Source organism: Choloepus didactylus, chromosome 4 (genome assembly GCF_015220235.1).
Source record: "Choloepus didactylus isolate mChoDid1 chromosome 4, mChoDid1.pri, whole genome shotgun sequence".
NCBI classification, from domain to species: Eukaryota; Metazoa; Chordata; class Mammalia; order Pilosa; family Megalonychidae; genus Choloepus; species Choloepus didactylus.
Genome location: NC_051310.1, coordinates 4,872,206 through 4,884,211, shown reverse-complemented (window position 1 = coordinate 4,884,211; position 12,006 = coordinate 4,872,206). Strand labels below are relative to the sequence as shown.

General features: G+C 42.8%; 1 protein-coding gene across 6 annotated transcripts in view; it reads left to right on the top strand.

Moving 5' to 3' along the window:
* The window catches only part of TECPR2 (tectonin beta-propeller repeat containing 2), a 155,113-nt gene that overhangs the window by 61,032 nt on the left and 82,075 nt on the right, over positions 1 to 12,006 (top strand). The gene's annotated exons all lie outside the window — the stretch shown is intronic.

The following is a 12,006-nucleotide window of genomic DNA, read 5'->3' as shown; positions in this document are numbered from 1 at the left end:
ATATTTTTTTATTGTGGAATATAACATATATACATAGAAGTGATAACTTTTCAAGTGCAATTTAGCAAGTAGTTATAGAGCAAATTTCAAAGAATGTTATGGGTTACAGTTCCACAGTTCGCTTATTTCCTTATTGTTTAATATATATGGAAAAAGGTAATAACTTTCAAAGTATGATTTAACAGGTAGTTATATAGGAAATTTCCAAAAATGTTATGCGTTACAGCACCATAGTTTCAGTTATTTCCTTATTGTGAAATACAACATATATACAAAAAGGGATAACTTTAAGTTACAATTTAACAAGTAGTTATACAGCAAATTTCAGAGAATGCTATGAGTTACATTTCCACCATTTCATTTCTTTCCTTCTAGCTATTCTAGTACCCTGGCAACTAAGAAAAAGAAAATTACGTAGAGATTTAGTATTCCTAATCGTTTGTTAAATTCCTTCTTGTCTGTTGCTCCCCCTTCTTCTAGCTTAATCACTTTCCTGATCTTCAAGGATGTCTAGGAAGTGACCACCCTAACATGTTCATGTTGAAAAGGGTGTCAACTTTATGAGCAAAGGGGACACCTCTAGTTGATTTTCTTGAAGAGGCTGTTGCCTCTGGGTTTTGGGACTTAGCTGGCATAGGAGCTCTCTGGAGGGTTTAAGGTTCTGAAGAATAAACTTAGTGAGTGAAACTTTTATAGAGTCTCAGGTAGGGACCTGGGTATTCTTTAGGATTTTGGGGACTACTGTTGACTTGGGTTAATCATACTGTGGCCATTTGGCATATCTAGGTGAAGCCTTGCATAGGAGAAACCTCCAGGATAACCTCTCAACTCTACTTGAATTCTCTTAGCCACCGAAACTTTATTTTGATGCCTTTCTTTTCTCCCTTTTGATCAAAAAGGCATTCTCAATCCCTTGATAACAGGGTCGAGCTCTTTCCTAAAATCCGTTTGTGAGGAAAACCCATTCATCTAGGGGCTCCTGTCCCACATCAGGGGGAGGGTGATGAATTTATTTGCAGAGTTGGGCTTAGAGAGAGAAAGTCAACATTTGAGCAACAAAAGAGATTCTCTGGAGGTCACTCCTAGTTTGTCTTAGCCTCCCCTTTACAACCATACATTTCATAAGAGCAGGCCTCAAGATTGAAGGTGTGACTTATAAATTAGGGGTTCCTAAGGTTGCATAGCATATATTATGTCCACGATAATCCAAACGTATCTCATATTATCATCACTTAGTTGTACAATCCTCATGACTCTCCATTTTAAACAGTTCTCATGACCCAAAACACCTCGTAGCTCTTATCAGCCCTTAAATATTTGTTCCTAGTATTTGTGTGATACCAGTAAGGTATTCCTATTAGTTATAATCCCTAGTATGTAATATGTAGATTTTCCCCATATACCCTTCTGTTGTCAACTCTCTGTTAGTGTCATACCTTAGAAGTAGATCATGCAAGACCTATCTATATTTGTGGTGCTGGTCTGTGGGAATCATGTCTTTAAACAACCCCCTTGAATCCTATTCACCTTCAATATGGTTCTGATACCTATAATCTCATTAACAAACAATCACCACCCCTATCCATACCTCTGAATTCACCCTCATTAACATATCTGAACATATTAGATTATCATTCACCCTCACTGGCTTCTAGCTATCACTAGGCCCCCAATATTCTACATTACAAGACATTGATTTTATGTTGTTCAGAGAGGTCATATAAATGGTAATATACAATATCTCTTCCTTTTGTGTCTGACTTATTTCACTCAGCTTTATATATTCAGGGTTCATCCATGTTGCCGTATGTTTCAGGATCTCGTTCCTTCTTACTGCCGCATAGTATTCCATCGTGTGTATACACCACATTTGGTTTATCCACGCGTCTGTTGAAGGACACTTGGATTGTTTCCATCATGGCAACTGTGAACAGTGCTGCTGTAAACATCGGTGTACAAATCTCTGTTTGCGTCACTGCTTTCAGATCTTCTGGGTGTATACCGAGAAGTGGATTTGCTGGATCGTAGGGTAATTCAATATCTAGTTTTCTGAGAAACTGCCAAACTGTCTTCCACAGTGGCTGTACCACTATTCTGACCATAATGAATAAGAGTTCCAATTTCTCCATATCCTCTTCAGCATATATTGTTTCCTGTTTGTTTAATGGCAGCCATTGTTATTGGTGTGAGATGGTATCTCATTGTGGTTTTGATTTGCATTTCCCTAATAGCTATTGAAGATGAACATTTTCTCATGTGTTTTTTAGCCATTTGTATTTCCTCTTTGGAAAAATGCCTTTTCATATCTTTTGCCCATTTTATTTTTGGGCTGTTTGTACTATTGTTTTTGAGTTGTAGGATTTCTTTATATATGCGGGATATCAGTCTCTTACCAAATATATGGTTTCCAGATATTTTCTCCCATTGCCTTAGCTGCCTCTTCACCTTTTTGACAGTCTTTTGAGGCAGGAGCTTTTGATTTTGAGGAGTTCCCATTTATCCATTTTTCTTTTGTTGCTTATGCTTTGGATGTAAGGTCTAAGAAGCTACGTCCTATTACTCGGTCCTGAAGATGTTTCCCTGTATTATCTTCTAAGCATTTTATTGTGCTTTCTCTTACGTGAGGTCTTTGATCCACTTTGAGTTGATTTTTGTATGGCATGTGAGGTGGGGTCCCCTTTCATTCTTTTGGCTATGGCTGTCCAGTTCTTCCAGCCCCGCTTGTTGAAGAGACTGCTGTGTCCCAGCTCAGTGGATTTGGGGGCCTTATCAAAATCAGTCGACCATGGATCTGGGGATCTATTTTTGAACTCTCAGTTTGATTCCATTGATCAATATGTCTATCTTTGAGCCAATACCATGCTGTTTTTTTTTTTAATTTTTATTTTGAAATACATTCAGACTTACAGGAACAGTTGCAAAAATAATACAAACCCCATACACAGAACTCCAGCAAACCCCAACCCCCCTCCACTGATACCCCAATCTACCAACTTTAATATTTTGTCACTTCACCATTTCTTTCTTTCCTTCCCTCCCTCCCTCCCTCTCTGTCATCCATCATCTATTGCTCTGTCTTCTGAACATATGAGGGCAAGTTGCACATGTCCTTGAACAAATAATATAATTCACATATACATTTCCTATGAACAAGAATATTCATTTATGTAATCACATTAAGTGTAGTTAAGAAGTTCGAGATATTTAACATTGATACAAAGCTTACATTCTATATTTCACTTTTTTCCTTATGTCCCAATTGTGTCCTTTTGAGCCTTTTCTCCTCTATTCTTAGATCTCATCCATAATCATCTGTGGCATTTAATTGTCATTATCTATTGAGACTGTCTTTTTTTTTTCAATTCTTCCCATTCCAACCCCTCCCAAGCATTCCGTTAGCAGGATTAATCACATTCACAATGTTGAAATGCCATCACCTTCCCACCATCCATTACTAGAAATTTCCCTTCATCCCAAACATAAACCCTATACTCATTTCTTATTAACTACCCATTGCCTTCTCCCCCACTTCTTGTAACCCATACTCTGCTTTTCTTCTCTATGATCATATTCTCTGATTACTTTCTTTGTGTTTACTGTAGGGCTTAAATATAACATTTCAAGTTTATAACATTCTTGTTTTCTTTGATACCAGCTTAACTTCAATAGGACACATAAACTGTGTTCCTATATTCCACCACCTTTATGTAGTTCTTGTCAAAAATTACCTATTTTACATTGAGTCCAAAGCACTGATTTATCATTACACTTTATGTATTTTAGATCCTGTAGGAAGTAAATAGTGCAGTTACAAATCAAAAATACAGTAGTATTGGTATTTATATTTACCATGTGATCTTTCCTGGAAATCTTTTTTTCTTCATGTGGTTTCAGTCAATTGTTTAATATCCCTTCCTTTCAGCCTGCATGATTCCCTTTAGCATTTCTTATAGGATGATCTACTGGTGATGAAGTCCTCAGCTTTTGATTATCTGGGAATGTTTTCATCTCCCCCTCATTTTTACCCTGCAGGTGTTTGTGAATTTTCTGTCTCTGATGGTTATTAACTTCTATTTGTATTCCACTGTGGTCAGAGAATGTTCTTTGAATAATTTCAATTTTTTTAAGTTTATTGAGGCTTGCTTTCTGTCGCAGCCTATAATCTATTCTGGAGAAAGTTCCGTGATCACTAGAGAAGAATGTGTATCCTGGTGAATTGGGATACAATGTTCTATATATGTCTGTTAAATTTCCCTATATCTCTCTCTCCTTTCTTTGTTTCTCTGTCACTAGGGCTCCCTTTAGTATCTGAAATAGGGCAGGTCCTTTATTAGCAAAATCTCTCAGCATTTGTATGTGAAAAATTGAAGCTCTCCCTCAAATCTGAAGGAGAGTTTTTCTGGAGAAAGTATTCTTGGTTGGAAATTTTTCTCCCTGAGAGTTTTAAATATGTCATGCCACTGCCTTCTCGCCTCCATGGTGGCCGCTGAGTAGTCACTACTTAGTCTTATATTGTTTCCTTTATATGTGGTGAATTGCTTTTCTCTTGCTGCATTCAGAACTTGCTCCTTCTCTTCAGTATTTGACAGTCTGATCAGAATATGTCTTGGAGTGGGTTTATTTGGATTTATTCTATTTGGAGTTCGCTGGGCATTTATGCTTTGTGTATTTATATTGTGTAGAAGGTTTGGGAAGTTTTCCCCAACAATTTCTTTGAATACTCTTTCTAGACCTTTACCCTTCTCTTCCCCTTCTGGGACACCAATGAGTCTTATATTTGGACGTTTCATTTTATCTATTATATCCTTGAGATCCATTTTGATTTTTTCATTTTTTTCCCCATTCTTTCTTTTGTTCTTTCATTTTCCGTTCTGTGGTTCTCAAGGACGTTGAGTCATTGTTCAGCTTCCTCTAGTCTTGTACTATGAGTATCCAAAATATTTTTAATTTGGTCAGCAATTTCTTTTATTTCCATAAGATCATCTGTTTTTTTATTTACTCTTGCAATTTCTTCTTTATGCTCTTCTACGGTCTTCTTCATGTTCTTTATATCCTGTGCCATGCTCTCATTGTTTGTCTTTAATTCTTTCATTAATTGCTCCAAGTACTGTGTCTCTTCTGATCTTTTGATTTGGGTTATCCATATCGTCTGTTTTTTTCATGTGCTTTAAAATTTTCTGTTGTTTTTTGGCACTTGGCATTCACTGTACTTGATAGGGTTCTTTTAGAATATGAAGAATTATTCAAAACTCAATCTCTAATTTGTCAGATCTACAGCTTGGTGGTATACACTTTAACTAACCAGCAGATGGCATCGCGAGTCACCTATTCCCCTCAAGCCGGTTCTCCCCAACTTTGTCTTTGTGGTGTGTGGGGGTCTGGTCCTTGTGGGGTCCAATTGGTGCACCAAGTTTGGATTTGTTGTTGGTGCTCTCTGCCCTGAATGTGGGGCATGTGTCTGGGTGGTTAGGGAGGCAGGGCAGCTTTAAAAATCAAACCTCCCCGGTGTTCCTGGAGATTTAAGGCTGTTGCAAGAGTCTAAACCTTCATTTCAGTCTCGCCACAGATTGTCTCTGCTGCTGACCCACAAATCCTTGGTATTGGCATATGGACCCTGGGATTTCCGAATGGGTCCCTCTTCCCAGCTGTGCCCTCCCAGGGCCTCTGCAGAGGGAAGGCTGTGCTACGTCACAAGTGTGCCCTGGCCCTCAAGGGAAGCCCTGGGCCACAGGGCTGTGCAGGGGCATTCCCCGTCTGCTGTAAAGATGGCTGAATGGAGCGTGTTAATTTCCTCCTTTTCACACAGCTCCACCTTCCCAGCTCCGGGACAATCAGCTGTGGATGTACAAAGGGCTATTGCCCACGCCTGATATTGTGGCGTGTCTGCAGTGTAGCGGGAAACACTTCCCGTCACACTGGGTCCCTTGGCGCGGCTCTGGGCTTTGGCTCCAGCGCCGGGCAGGAGCGTTCCCAGCCTGCCGGGAAGATGGCTGCAAGGGGTGTGGTTTTTTCCCCTTTTGGCTCTCCTCTGCCCTCCTCACTCCAGGACAATTAGCAGTGGGTCCACGAAAGGCTATCTTCCACTCAAGCTATTGAGGCATTCCTGCCACCCTTCACTGTGCAGTTCTTGCTGCCTTATCTGCAGCCACTTTCGGGTTTTTTAAAAAAAAGAACTAGTCTGCCTCCAAATGCCAACCCACGGTTTCCCCACGCTGCAGCACAGTTTCAGAAAGCAGACTCCCAGTTTCACCAAGTGCATGATCCCTGTGAAATTAGCAGACTTGTCCAGCTGGTGCATCGCTGGGAACTGTGTTCTGGGTCACTTTCTGGCTTTTATCTAGTATTTTTCATGGAGCTGTTTTTTGCCCTGTCTCACCTAGCCACCATCTTAGGTTCTCTCAATACCATGCTGTTTTGACCACTGTGGCTTCAAAGTGTGGAAATGTAAGGCCTCCCATTTCTTCTTTTTAAGGATATTTTTGGCAATTTGAGGCCCCTTTCCTGTCCAAATAAATTTGATACTTTTCCAAGTCTGCAGAGTAGGTTGTTGGAATGCTGATTGGAATTACGTTAAATCTGTAGATCATTGTGGGTAGAATTTACATCTTAAAGATGCTTAGCCTTCCTGTGATGGTTAGGTTCATGTGTCAACTTGGCCAGGTGATAGTACCCAGCTGTCTGGTCAAGCAAACACTGGCCTAACAATTGCTGCGAGAACGTTTGAGGCTGCTTAATAAACCAACAGGCTGGTTTATTAAATCATCAGTCAATTGACTGCAGCTGTGACTGATGACTCACCAAAGGGCGTGTCTTCCACAATGAGAGAATGCAATTGGCTGGATTTAATCCAGTTAATCAGTTGAAGACTTATAAGCAAGACAGATAGAGAACCTTCACTTCTTTGGCTGCCCAGCGAAGCGTTTCCTGAGGAGTTCGTCGAAGTTGCCTGTTCGTTTCCTGAGGAGTTCATCGAGCACGTTTGTCAGAGATCCCAGTTCATTTCCTGAGGAGTTCGTCGAAGTTGCCGGTTCGTTTCCTGAGGAGTTCATCGGACATCTTCCTTGGAGTTGACAGTTTGCTGACTGCCCTACAGAATTTAGACTCATGCATACCCACAGCTGCGTGAGTCATTTTTACAATTTGATAGTCAGAGACACTTCTCATTGATTCTGTTTCCCTAGAGAACTCTAACTAATACAACTTGGTACCGGGAGTGGTTCTTGAGAAACAGAATCTTAAAATGGGCTTTTACAATTTGTTTTCTACTCTGATTAGATTCAGAGGCACTAATGACTCTATTTCCAATCATCAAGAGGGCACTGACAGTCCATGGCATGAGTTGGCAAAGGAGATACGCAAAACAGCACCATTTGATTCTCCTAATCATCCTCTAGTACGAAGCAAGACTCTGGGTGACAGTGTTTTCGATACCTTCACAGAGTTTTGCAGAATTGAGAGGTATAATGATGTTGGCTGGCTACTCTTAGATACTTTGGATAAAGTTGTAAGAGAAAGGGATGTTCTGAAGGCTTCAAATTCAAAACTTAAACGCTGTATGACAGATGTAAAGGTTTCTATGTGTGCCCTGAAAGAAAATCTTATTTCCTGTGCCCGCAGACTGGAAGTTTCTGAAAACCAGATGCAGACTTCCATTGTGCGAGTAGCAGATTTACAACGTAAATTCAAATCTCAACTTCTTAGGGTGTCTGCTGTTAAAGTAAAGGCATTGATTGGAAAAGGATGGGATCCGGAAACTTGGGATGGGGACATATGGATTGATAATAATGGCAGTGAGGACATTGGAACCCTGGATTCTGCTGAGTCATTGTTAGATTTCCCTGTAGAGGGCTGTCCTGAGGAAACAGCCCCGCAACCTCCAGTCTGACCTAAGGAGCCTGCCATCCAACCCCCACCTAAAGAGATTAACCCTTCAGTGCCTGCTAATCCTGTAATCACCTCCCTTGAGGAAGCAGCCCTCACTCCTCTGTCTGGAGAGATTAATCCTGTTTTAAGAGATGAAAATGCAACAGAGTGTCCTGAGGTAAATGTCTTGAGGGATAATTCTAGCTCTTTTCATGACCCACCCCCACCACCAGTTTTTGCTTCAAGACCTATAACTAGGCTAAAGCCCCAACAGGCCCCAAAGGGTGAGATACAAAGTGTGACCCATGAAGAGGTACGCTATACTCCAAAGGAACTGTATGAGTTTTCCAATTTATACAGACAGAAACAGGGGAATATGTGTGGGAATGGATATTAAGGGTATTGGATAATGGTGGAAGGAATATAAGGTTGGATCAGGCTGAATTTACTGATATGGGTCCACTAAGCAGAGATTCTGCATTCAGTGATGTAGCTTGAGGGGTTAGAAAGGGTGTTAACAGTTTGGGTGGCTGGCTGAAACATGGATCAAAAGTGGCTGGCATTACCAGAGGTTGAAATGCCAGAACTGCCCTGGTACAGTGTGGAGGAGGGGACTCAAAGGCTTAGAGAGATTGGAATGTTAGAGTGGATTTATCATGAAAGACGTGCTCACACAGCCCTGGAATGTCCAGAGGACACACCTTTTACCAGGACTTAAGGAATAAACTTATGAGACTAGCTCCATCATCCCTGAAGAGCTTTTTAGTCGCCCTTCTCTGTAGGTCAGATATTACTGTAGGAACTGCTGTCACTGAGCTGGAATTCTTAAACACAATGGGGATAATCGGGTCCCGAGTTGGTAGTTAATCGCCACAGACAAGGTGGGTGTGGCTACCATAATAGAAAACAGGCTCAAAGCAGCAATCAAAATAATATGACTCGCAGAGACTTATGGCGTTGGCTAGTGGATCATGGAGTACCAAGTAGTAAAATAGATGGGCAATCGACTAAGTTCTTGTTTGAACTATATAGGCAGAAGAATTCTAGGTCATGTGAACAAAAGTCTCCCTTGAATTACAAAAACAGAGTCACGGCCCCTTAATCAATTCCCAGACTTGAGACAGTTTACAGATCCAGAGCCCCTTGAATGAAGGGAAGGCTGGGTACCCTTGGGGAAGGACCCCACAGCCAAAAATTTATACTGTTAATCTTCCTCCCAGCCTTCTCCAGGGGGACCTACGGCCTTTTACCAGGGTAACTGTGCATTGGAGAAAAGGAAATGATCGGATATTTCGTGGATTATTAGACGCTGGTTCAGAAGTGACATTAATTCCCGGAGACCCGAAACGTCATTCTGGTCCACCAGTCAGAGTTGGGGCTTATGGAGGTCAGGTGATCAATGGAGTTTTAGCTCAGGTCCATCTCACAGTGGGTCCAGTGGGTCCCCGGACCCATTCTGTGGTTATTTCTCCAGTGCCGGAATGCATAATTGGAATGGACATACTCAGCAACTGGCAGAATCCTCACATTGGTTCCCTGATTCCTAGAGTGAGGGCTATTATGGTGGGAAAGGCCAAGTGGAAGCCACTAGAACTGCCCCTGCCTAACAAAATAGTGAACCAGAAGCAATACTGGATTCCTGGACGGATTGCAGAGATTAATGCCACTCTTAAGTACTTGAAGGATGCAGGGGTGGTGATTTCCACCACATCCCCATTCAACTCTCCTATTTGGCCTGTGCAGAAAACAGATGGGTCTTGGAGGATGACTGTGGATTATCATAAGCTTAACCAGGTGGTGACTCCAATTGCAGCTGCTGTTCCAGATGTGGTATCATTGCTTGAGCAAATCAACACATCCCCTGGTACCTGGTATGCAGCTATTGATCTGGCAAATGCTTTTTTCTCAATTGCTGTCAGTAAGGACCACCAGAAACAGTTTGCATTCAGCTGGCAAGGCCAGCTGTTTACATTCACTGTGCTACCTCAGGGTTATATCAACTCTCCAGCCCTATGTCATAATATTGTCAGCAGGGATCTTGATCATTTCTCCCTCCCATAAGACATCACAGTGGTCTATTATATTGATGATATCATGTTGATTGGACCTGGTGAGCAAGAAATAGCAACTACTCTAGATTTGTTGATAAGGTATTTGCGTGGCAAAGGATGGGAGATAAATCCAACAAAAATACAGGGGCCTTCCACCTCAGTGAAATTTCTAGGTGTCCAGTGGTGTGGGGCCTGTCGAGATATTCCTTCTAAGGTGAAGGATAAGCCGTTGCATCTGGCCCCTCCTATGACCAAAAAAGAGGCACAACGCTTAGTTGGCCTCTTTGGGTTTTGGAGACAACATATTCCTCATTTTGGTTTGCTACTCCGGCCCATTTACCGAGTCACTAGAAAAGCTTCTAGTTTTGAGTGGGGACTGGAGCAAGATGAGGCGTTGCGACAGGTCCAGGCTGCTGTGCAAGCTGCTCTGCCACTTGGACCATATGATCCAGCTGACCCAATGGTGCTGAAGTGTCAGTGGCAAATAGAGATGCTGTTTGGAGCCTTTGGCAGGCTCCTATAAGAAAATCACAATGCAGGCCCTTAGGATTTTGGAGTAACGCTTTACCATCCTCTGCAGATAACTACTCTCCATTTGAGAAACAGCTATTGGCCTGCTAGTGAGCTTTAGTACAAACAGAACGCTTAACCATGGGCCACCAAGTTACCATGAGACCTGAGTTTTACCTATCATGAGCTGGGTATTTTCTGACCCACCAAGCCATAAAGTTGGGCGTGCACAGCAGCACTCCATCATAAAATGGAAATGGTATATACGAGATAGAGCTCGAGCAGGTCCTGAAGGTACAAGTAAGTTATATGAGGAAGTGGCCCAAATGCCCATGGCCCCCACTCCTTCCACCTTACCTTCTCTTTCCCAGCCCACAGCTGTGGCATCTTGGGGAGTTCCTTACAGTCAGTTGACTGAGGAAGAGAAGACTCGGGCCTGGTTCACAGATGATTCTGCACGATATGCAGGCACCACCCAAAAGTGGACAGCTGCAGCACTGCAGCCCCTTTCTGGGATGTCCCTGAAGGACAGTGGTGAGGGGAAATCCCAGTGGGCAGAACTTCGAGCAGTGCACCTGCTTGTTCACTTTGCTTGGAAGGAGAACTGGCCAGAGGTGCGTTTGTATACTGATTCCTGGGCTGCTGCTAATGGTTTGGCTGGATGGTCAGGGACTTGGAAGGAGGATGATTGGAAGATTGGTGACAAGGAAGTCTGGGGAAGGGGTATGTGGTTAGACCTTTCTGAGTGGGCAAACAACATGAAGATATTTGTGTCCCATGTGAATGCTCACTAGAGGGTGACTTCAGCAGAAGAAGATTTTAATAACCAAGTGGATAAAATGACCCATTTGGTGGGTACCAATCAGCCTCTTTCCCCAGCAACTCCTGTCATTGCCCAGTGGACTCATGAACAAAGTGGTCATGGTGGTAGGGATGGAGGTTATGCATGGGCTCAGCAACATGGACTTCCACTCACCAAGGCTGACCTGGCCACAGCCACTGCTGAGTGCCCAATCTGCCAGCAGCAGAGACCCACACTCAGTCCCCGATATGGCACCATTCCCCGAGGTGATCAGCCTGCTACCTGGTAGGTTGATTATGTTGGACCACTTCCATCATGGAAGAGGCAGCGATTTGTTCTTACTGGAATAGACCCATACTCCGGATGTGGGTTTGCCTTCCCTGCACGACATGCTTCTGCCAAAACTACCATCCGTGGACTTACAGAATGCCTTATCCACCGTCATGGTATTCCATACAGCATTGCTTCAGACCAAGGAACCCACTTCACAGCAAATGAAGTGAGGGGATGGGCACATGCTCATGGAATTCTGTGGTCTTACCATGTTCCCCATCATCCAGAGGCAGCTGGGTTGATAGAACGGTGGAATGGCCTGTTGAAGACTCAATTACGGCGCCAACTAAGTGGCAATACCTTGCATGGTTGGGGCAGTGTTCTCAGGAGGCTGTGTATGCTCTGAATCAGCATCCACTCTATGGTGCTATTTCTCCCATAGCCAGGATTCATGGGTCCAGGAATCAAGGGGTGGAAACAGGAGTGGCACCACTCACTATCACTCCT